General features: G+C 47.1%; 1 protein-coding gene across 1 annotated transcript in view; it reads right to left on the bottom strand.

The window, feature by feature from the left end:
- Positions 1–9,526, bottom strand: part of LPIN2 (lipin 2) — a 95,038-nt gene extending 85,512 nt beyond the window's left edge. Inside the window, exon 1 of the mRNA XM_030925775.1 lies at positions 9,304–9,526. The gene's annotated coding sequence lies outside the window, so the exon portion shown is untranslated. The remainder of the gene's footprint in view (positions 1–9,303) is intronic.
- Between the last annotated feature and the right edge of the window lie 643 nt (positions 9,527–10,169).

The raw sequence follows: 10,169 nt of genomic DNA on the forward strand, positions 1-10,169 counted from the left end.
GGTGTGGTGGCAGGCACCTGCAACCCCAGCTACTAGGGAAGCTGAAGCAGGAAAATCATTTAAACCCGGGAGGCAGACACTGCAGTGAGCCAAGATCACGCATCACTGCACTCCTGCCTGGGTGACAGAGCAAGACTCCGTCTCAAAAAACAGAAACAAAGAAAGAAAAGAAAAGCATCTCAGCAGGGTACACAGTGGCTCATGCCTATAACCCCTCAGCACTTTGGGAGGCTGAGGGGGGAGGAGCACTTGAGCCCAGAAGTTCCAGATCATCCTCAGCTGATATAGCAAGACCCTTATGTCTACTAAAACTAAAATTAGCCGGGTATAGTGGCACATGCCCGTAGTCCCAGCTACTCACGAAGCTCATGCAAGAGGATTGCTTGATTCCAGGAGGTCCAGGCTGCAGTGAGCTGAGATTGTGCCACTGTACTCCAGCCTGGACAACAGAGCAAGATCCTATCTTAAAAACACACACACACACACACACACACACACACACACACACAGCTTATCCAGTTCTACCTAATAAAAGTAACAACGGCCAGGCCTGGTGGCCCAACCCTGTAATCCCAGCACTTCAGGAAGTAGAAACGGGAAGACTGCTTGGGCCCAGAAGTTTGAGACCAACCTGGGCAACACAGCGAGACCTCTATAAATAACAATTCACAACAATAATCATGATAAAGCAAAACCAAAACACTAAAATTGATTTAGGGATGATAAAGCAATGCACAGGAACTGTCAAGAGTCCTTAGATAGTCGGGCAGCATAGGAACAAGACAATGTGGTGAGGCAGGTCATCATTGCCACACGGCTGTGGCCTCTGGCAAATCTCTTTCAGCTTCAGGGTTCTCACCTAGAAAAAAGCATTGTTATCTGTACTCTGTACAGTTGTCGTCACTCTTAAAAGATACTTTATGTAAAAAACTTAACAAAGGGCCTAAAAAAGTTGTTCAATAAAGTAACTGTAATAATGATAATCTTTTGCAAATATTAAACACCTCCTCGAAATACCTAGTGTTCCTAAGTAGAAGGCATCAGCACCACTTTACAACAGACTATCAGTGGACAGACTAGATATTAAAGACCCGAAAATGCCAAATTTCTATATTTCAAATAATGTTACCCAGGTAAGTTATTTTTAATGGCTGAGCCAGTTAGAAAATCCTGCAACAGAAGATCAGTCCTTTCTTATAAAGCATTTGTTGACCGGGCACAGTGGCTCACACCTGTAATCTCAGCACAGCTGGCAGATCACTTGAACCCAGGAGTTAGAGACCAGCCTGGACAACATGGCAAAGCCTCATCTCTACAGAAAAAAAATACAAAAATTAGCCAAGCATGGGCCGGGTGCGGTGGCTCACACCTGTAATTCCAGCACTTTAGGAGGCCGAGGTGGACGGATCACAAGATCAGGAGATCAAGACCATCCTGGCTAATATGGTGAAACCTTATCTCTACTAAAAATACAAAAAATTAGCCGGGCGTGGTGGTGGGTGCCTGTAGTCCCAGTTACTTGGGAGGCTGATGCAGGAGAATGGCGTGAACCCAGGAGGTGGAGCTTGCAGTGAGCCGACATTGTGCCACCACACTCCAGCCTGGGTGACAGAGTGAGACTTCGTCTCAAAAAAAAAAAAAACTAGCCAAGCATGGTGGCGCAGGCCTGTAGTCCCAGCTACTGGAGAAGCTGAGGTAGGAGGACTGCTTGGGCTGGGGAAGTCAAGGCTGCAGTGAGCTGTGATAGCCCCACTGCACTCCAGCCTGAGTGACAGAGTGAGACCTTGTCTCTTTAAAAAAAAAAAAAAAAGACAAGCATTTCTTTAATATTTTAAATAATAAAAACAAAGCTTTCTCTCTCTCTCTCTTTAGTATTTCTCTAAGTAACTCTTATTCTCGAAGTTTATATGTAAATTGACATTATGGCTACAATGTCAAATAGGTACTTATTATATTTATTTATTTTTATTTTTATTTTTTTTTGAGATGGAGCTCGCTCTGTCGCCCAGGCTGGAGTGCAGTGGTGTGATCTTAGCTCACTGCAAGCTCCGCCTCCCGGGTTCATGCCATTTTCCTGCCTCAGCCTCCTGAGTAGCTGGGACTACAGGTGCCCGCCACCATGCCTGGCTAATTTTCTGTATTTTTAGTAGAGATGGGGTTTCACCATGTTAGCCAGTATGGTCTCGATCTCCTGACCTCATGATCTGCCCGCCTCGGCCTCCCAAATTGCTGGGATTACAGGCGTGAGCCACCACGCCCATCCAGGTACCTATTATTAATTTTTTAAAAAACTGTTAAAAAGAGTTTAAAGAAATGTAATTCATGGACAGATGTCTCGGAGTGTTTACAAAGAAAAAAATAACACAGTCTCCTAAAACAAACAAAAGATATATTATATCCCTTATGATGCTAAGGGTAAGCCCAAAAATTTCTTAACTTATGTTGGCTCATAAGAAAAGCATATTGTTTTACAAAGACCACAAGTTTATAGACTCAACTGTCAGGAAAAATATCCATAACAACTTAAGCAGCTCCAAATCAGACCTTCTAATTCATATTAACAATCTGATGGTTTTGCTGGCACATACTGGACAGCAATTCAAAATCATATAATCAAACGAGCCGATGACTTTATATTGAAATTATTTCCAAATACTTTTCAAGAGCTGTTTGCATTCTGGACACCTCCCTTTCAGAATAAGTTTAAAGCCATGTCTCCAGTACAGCTGGACATATCTATCTTGCCAGAGCCATAAATGTCATATCATAATGCACTGAATAGACGAGGATGATCTTGGTCAGCATACATTCTACTGGTTAGTCAGGGGTATACAGAACGTCTTCTAGGCAAAATGCAATCCCACACTAACCAATGACCTTTTTGTTTATAATTATGATTCCTTTTATAAAAAGAGATGATCTTATTTCAAATTTAAAAACAGATGCTTAGGCTGGGCACATGGCTCATACCTGTAATCCCAGCACTTTCGGAGGCCAAGGTGGGTGGATCACTTGAGTCCAGGAGTTCGAGACCAGCCTGGGCAAATGGTGATACCCTGTCCTACAGAAAAGTACAAAAATTAGCTGGGCACGGTGGCGCTTGCCTGTGGTCCCAGCTACTCGGGAGCCTGAGGTGGGAGGATCACTTGAGCCCTAGAAGCGGAGGTTGCAGTGAGCCGAGATTGCACCACTGCACTCCAGCATGGGTGACCAAGTGAGACCTTGTCTCAAATAAAATAGAAGTTTAAATCAATATTCTAAGGTTATTCATCCCTTTCATCTTATTTCAGAAATAGGTAAATGCAGAAATTCAATCTGTCACTAACAAAGTTACTTTGTACCATATATCTATTTTTTGGGCAGTAAAAGTTTCTGAAGGATGCTTTCCCCATCTTTAGCTCCTCCCTTCATCTAATACAGCTTAGTCATAACCACTAAGGCCAAATAATTTTTAAACCTAGATCCTTCCTTCCTTCCCTCCTTCCCACTTACTCATGTATTTATTTAGACTCAGGGTTCCACTGTGTCATCCAGCAGTGGTGTGAATATGGCTCACTGCAGCCTCAACTCCTCGGCTGAAGCCATCCTCTGACCTCAGCCTCCTGAGCAGCTGGGATCACACAGGTGCCCACACTACCACAGCTGACTTTTTTTTTTTTTTTTTTTTTTTTGAGAGACAGCTTCTTGTCATGCTGTCCAGGCTGGTCTCGAACTCCAGGGCTCAGGCCTCACATCCACTTTAAAATCAACAGATCTGTCTGGATGCGGTGGCTCCTGCCTGCAATCCCAGTACTTTAGGAGGGCAAAGCAGGAGGATCACTTCAGCCCAGGAGTCTGAGACCAGCCTGGGCAACATAGGGAGACTTCTCTCTTTCAAAAGAATTGTTTCTTTTTTTTTCCCCCTTGGATGGAGTCTTGTGCAATCTTGGATCACTGCAACCTCCGCCTCCCAGGTTCAAGTGATTCTCCTGCCTCAGCCTCCTGAGTAGCTGGGATTACAGGTGCCTGCCACCACGCCCGGCTAATTTTTGTTATTTTTAGTGGAGATGGGGTTTCACCATATTGGCCAGGCTGGTTTTGAACTCCTGACCTCAGGTGATCCGCCTGCCTCGGCCTACCAAAATGCTGGGATTACAGGCACGAGCCACCATACCCAGCCAAAAAAAAAAAAAGTTTTAAAAATAAAAATAAATGAAATAAAATCAATAGATCCTCTCTCCCCACGGCCATATTTCAAAGATGTCCGTGTTTAAATGTTCTTTCCTCCCCTCCTCAAATCCTACTTTCTCTTGTAGAGTTTGCAAACCTTCAAGACTATATTCTTTTTTTTTTTTTTTTTCCAGAGTCTTGCTGTGTTGCCTAGGCTGGAGTGCAGTGGCGCAATCTCGGCTCACTGCAACCTCTGCCTCCTGAGTTCAAGCAATTCTCCTGTCTCAGCCTCCCGAGTAGCTGGGATTACAGGCACACACTGGCTAACTTTTGCATTTTTAGTGGAGATAGGGTTTCGCCATGTTGGCCAAGGTGCTCTTAAACTCCTGAACTCAGGTGATCCACCCGCCTCCCAAATTTCTGGCATTACAGGTGTGAGCCACCGAGCCTGGCCCAATGCTAGATTCTTATTACCTCCATTCAACACTCTCCATCTCCCTCTCTACTCCTCCTTAGTTTAACATTTACAGACAGCAAAGAAGGCAGACTGGCATTATCCACAGGGAGTGTCAGAAAACTGAGGAAATATTATATTACTTACCCTACTACTGATAAAAGCCTAGAGGAAAGCCACAGATAAACCTTGAGAGCAAATGCAAGACAATACAGAGAGCACAAAACAACAGTATCAACACAATAAAACTGAAATAAGAAATTCAGATTTGCTAAAGGATTAAAATGGATCACTGCAGCAGATTCTTCAACAGGAAAGATTTTGTTAAATGCTAAAAGCTAAAAACAACTTATAAATCACTAATTAATTTATATCGTTCCTGGTTAGAAAACATGAGGCAGTTCAAATACACATACTACTGAACAAGAAAATTAAGGGAATTGGTAGCCAAGATATGAAGGCAACGGAGTCAAATTTAATATGTTACTGTTTAGAAAATTAAGTACCAAAATACAGATTTTCTAAACTGTTTATATATGCCAAGAAATCAGAAAAAGGCAAAGTTGGGAAGGCAAATCCACAGCTATCCAAGCATCACAAGGTGTGCTTTCCTGTGAGCCAACGTTTCTCCTCCAAAGAAGTTAGAAAAAGCCTACTGTAGATAGCTCATGTTGAAAATATATGACACGACAGGTAACTACAAACACTAAGTAGTGACCGAGCACAGTGACTCACCTGTAATCCCAGGACTTTGGGAGGCCGAGGCAGGCGGATCACCAGGTCAGGAGATCAACACTATCTTGGCTAACACAGTGAAACCCCGTCTCTACTAAAAATACAAAAAATTAGCCAGGTGTGACGGCACGCGCCTATAGTCCCAGCTACTGAGGAGGCTGAGGCAGGAAAATCGCTTGAACCTGGGAGGCGGAGGTTGCAGTGAGCCGAGATCACACCACTGCACTCCAGCCTGGGTGACAGAGCGAGACTTCGTCTCAAAAAACAAAAAAAAAACACTAGTAAAATTCTAAATTCAAAGATTATAAAAATAGGACCTTTTTTTGTTTGTTTGTTTTTTGAGACAGAGTCTTGCTCTGTCACCTGGGCTGGAGTGCAGTGGCACGATCTCGGCTCACTGCAACTTCTGCCTCCTGGGTTCAAATGATTCTCATGCCTCAGCCTCTCAAGCAGCTGGGTCTACAGGCACGCATAACCACACCTGGCTAATGTTTTCGTATTTTTAGTAGAGACGGTGTTTCACCACATTGGCCAGGCTGTCTTGAATTCCTGACCTCAAGTGATCCGCCCACCTTGGCCTCCCAAAGTGCTGGGATTACAGGTGTGAGCCACCACGCCCGGCATTCTTCCTCATTTCTTGTTAACAATTTTAACAACATAAACTAAGCAAACCTGATCACCGAAATGCAGCATTCAAAGGCTTTAGCAGAAAAAGACTGAATTGCAGTCAGTGAATCAAATTAGTAAAAATGTTTATCATCATTTTAATCCTGAAAGTGACATTAAGAGTTTTATCTTGTATTAAAACACAGTTTACCTCCTAATAGATTTTTTTTCTTCTCCTTCCTTTCTGACTGAGAAGTTGAGCAGTGCCAGATGCCCAACCCAGCTTCCACCAGCTTCCTGCTGAAAATCAGGAGCAAGGCACCCCACGGAGTGGCCCCGGCGGGATTCTGGCCATCTCCCCACTACACATGGATTGCCACTGACTCTGCTTCATTTGGACCCCAGAGTGAGCAACTCACTCACGCTTGTCTTGAAACACACGTGTAATACATGTTTAGTGTTAGTCATAGTGTGTTACTAAAATGAAGACTCAAGCTGACAGCAAGGGAGGTGGATTCCAAAAATCAGTTAATTACCAAAGCCACTAAAGCCAAGTGATTCAAATGTCTTATTACCAAGATATAGCCATAAAACGTACTTCTCCAGGCTATAATAAATACCTTCAAACTCTTCAAGTTTTAAAGACACATTCTATATAGGATCCTGCCAACTGGAGGCTCTGTCTACCAACTTGTGAGTTGTTTCATCATGAAGGAGGCAAATGGTAGGTCACAAGAGCCTGCGTCTCATTCAGAAGTATAAAAACTTACCAAGCAGTGAAGGGTATGAGAGAGAAAGAAACAGGATTTCAAAATGAAGATTCCAAACCACTGCCTACCAATCTGGCATGGCAAGCCAGGCAGATACTCAATGACAGTCACTGGGGTCAGAGTAAAAAGAAATGGATTTAAATTAAAGATGGAAAGACTTAAAATCAGGCTTAAAGAAAAACCTCCTAATTTAAATTGCTAAGCATCTACAGGAGATAACCAAATAACCAAATCTACCTCTTACCACTAATCTATCAACTAACAAGACAAAGTCTCCAGCTAAGCGTTACTGTGCTGATACATATTAGGAAATATGTACCCAAAGCATAGAAAAATAGCTGTTGACACAGAGAACCAAGCCATGATGTAATATTAATAAAGTAAACATTCGACCTTTCACCACCTCTAACACGTGGCACCACCAGGAATATTCATCCATGCCTCACCATTCAGGGAAGGTAAGTGAGGTCACTCAGGAAGTGCCACCGGCTTCCAGGTCACTGGTAAGGACAAACTGCCTGCTGCCTCTACCTTCATTCAACAGACCTCGAGCGAATCGCATCCCAAAGCCGGCTATGTGCTTGGAACTTACTGAGCAGCTATCGAGTCTGGCTTTCAGGAACTCTGGGTCCAGTCCTTAAAACCAAAAGTACTAAATACAGGGCGACGAGAACCTCTATTGCTACATTCTCCCAGCAATAAAGGAGACAAAGCCCCAGCTGACTCTATTATTTGCTTCTTAACAGTGCTTCACTGTAGTGTTCAAGGGTTTTCAAACACTTCATTTCCAGCTTCTCTTAAGCATAATGCGTCCCTATTGACTCTCAACTGTGCCATCAAACGTGAAAACAGAACCTGTCGTTTCATTTCTAACATTCTATGGCTACCTCTATCAAAAGCTGGGCATGGAGCTACTTCAGTCTGGCCGGGGCGGTTGCTCACGCCTACAATCCCAGCACTTTGGGAGGCCTACAGGGGTGGATCACCGAGGTCGGCAGTTCGAGACCAGCATACAAAAATGTGCTGGGTGTGGTGGCTCATGCCTGTAACCCCAGCTACTCGGGAGGCTGAGGCACAAGAATCGCTTGAACAGAGGAGGCAGAGATTGCAGTGACAGGAGATCGCGTAACTACTCTCCAGCTTGGGCGACAGAGTGAGACTTTGTCTCGAAATAAAAGAGATGTCTGACATACCACAATCAACTACAATTTAATTGGAGGGAAGAGCCGACGTTGGATGGCTTTCACGTGTGGCTTCACACTGTTGTTTCTCTCCTCTGGCTGGGTATGGCCTGAGGATGACTGCCCTCCAACAACTGAGGATGCTGTAGGAGGACCAGCCCAGCACCTGTCTCCGTCCCCTGCACTGTGTGGCCGGCTCTGCCGCTTCTCCCCCGCTTCAGCATCACCTGCCACACTTCTCAATCTTAAGCCGCTGAGAACGATCAATACCAGACCGTTAAAACATAAACCAGTATGGGCCACTAAATAATTAGTAAATATTTCAAAATGTATTTCAAAACCGACTTTGTACGGTCAAAACATTATAATCTAGCCAGTCCAAGTTTTAATAAACAGTAACACCCAGCATCACTACTGGGCAAAGAACTTCAACAGGGCCTACCTTGACACCAAGTCTAGAGCCTCGTTTTTAATTAAAAAAAAAAAGTGGATAAGCCCCAAATGTGCATTAAAAATTAGTTTGGCCATTTGCTAGGCAGTCCTTCAAAGTATTTCCAAGTATTCAGAGTTCCAGTACCTTTCTGAAAGGAAGGGTGATCTTTCTGGTACTGGTTTGCATAATTATACCTAAAAAATGTCATCTTGAATTTTCAATGAAAAGTCTTAAAATATTCAGGCGAGTGGAGAAAATGGTGATCCGCTGGCGTTAGAAGTTCACAGGGTCTCAGTACAAACTGTATCTGAACATGTTCCTTACAAATTAAGATCTGCACCGGGGGCTGGGGGCTTTGACAAAACCAACCACATTTGAACCCGGTCCACACCGCCTGAAGGCGGAGGTGCGCGGCAAAGCGCGGCGGGGAAGAAATACCAGCAACTCTGCTGCCCCTGCCTCGCCGCGGATCACGTGCCCGGCGCCCCCTCCCCCAGGGCCGGGGGCGGGATAGAGACGCGGCCTCCCGCGCGCCTTCCGCACTCCCCTCCGCGCCCCAAACCCGGGGGCCGGGGTGGTCTCGGGTAACCATCCCCAGGGCAGCGGCGGGGGAGCTGCGCGGGTTCAGAGTCCTCAGCAGCCACCACCGATGCCCCGCCGCCCCCGGCTCCCCGGGGGTCCGTCCTGCGGCGACAGCGGGGGCCGCGTCTACGTGGCGCGGTCGCTGCGAGGCGGGGACTGGGGCGCGGGGACTGGGAAGCGGGGACTGGGGCGCGAGGAGGGGACGTCTCAGCCCGCGCTGCCCCGGAGGGTCCCGGCCTTCAGGAGGACAGCCCCCGGGGCCGCGCTGCCCCGGAGGGTCCCGGCCTCCGGCAGGACAGCCCCGGGTCCGCGCCTAGGGGAGCCCCCAGGCGCACACACTCGCCGCCAGCCCCGGAGGGACGCCAGTGAGGAACCCGGCCCGCGCCCACTTACCTGCGGCGGCTCCGCTCCCGGCCCGCGGGCGGCTCAGGGGAGGCGGCGACTGGACTGCGACGGCTAGGACCCGCCGGGGAGGGAAGCCGAGGGGGCGGGGCCGGCCGGGGGCGCGCGCAGGGTCGGGGCGCCAGCAGCCGCGGCTGTCTCGGAAGCCGCCTGGGCCGCAGCTGAGTCGGGCGGCCCTCATGAATGGGACGCGGCGGCTGCGGCGGCCGAGCCGGCAGCGGGCGGGCGGGCAGCGCGCAGGCCCCGCCCCAGCCACGTGACGCGCGCTCCCGGCCGCGCGCCGCGCCCCAGCAGGCAAGCGGCAAGCGTGCGGCTTCTCACCGCTCCCAGTCCCGGGGCTGCGGGCCTGGGCCCCTGGCCGAGTGAGGGCGGGGCCTCGATTTTCTACTGCCTCGGGCGACAGGAGCGTTACTTTTTAAAAAAAAAAAAAGTTTTTCCGGTCCCCATGGCAACCCTGCGGCGGGTCACGTGGGACTGAGAGTCCAGTTGCCAAAAAGGAATATTAAAGTGAAAAGAAAGTCTAGGGAATGAATGTTTTATAATCCCCTTTTGATCAATAGTAGTAGCACATCTCCTTTGCTTACTCACATCCCCACCAAAAAAAAAAAAAATCGTTACACAACTCATTTTTTTAAATATGTCGGGGTTCTTTTGTTGTTTTTCGTGTATTCTTTTTATTCAGGCAGGGTCTCGCTGTGTTACCCTGGCTGGTCTCCAACTCCTGGGCTCAAGCATCCTCCCACCTCGGCCTCCCAAAGTACTGGAATTACAGGCATAAGCCAGCGTCCCCAGCATTAAAATATACTTTTTAAGAAATGGGTGACTCACGGCTGTAATCCTAGCACTTTGGAAGGCTG

This window comes from Rhinopithecus roxellana, chromosome 21 (assembly GCF_007565055.1).
Source record: "Rhinopithecus roxellana isolate Shanxi Qingling chromosome 21, ASM756505v1, whole genome shotgun sequence".
NCBI lineage: Eukaryota > Metazoa > Chordata > Mammalia > Primates > Cercopithecidae > Rhinopithecus > Rhinopithecus roxellana.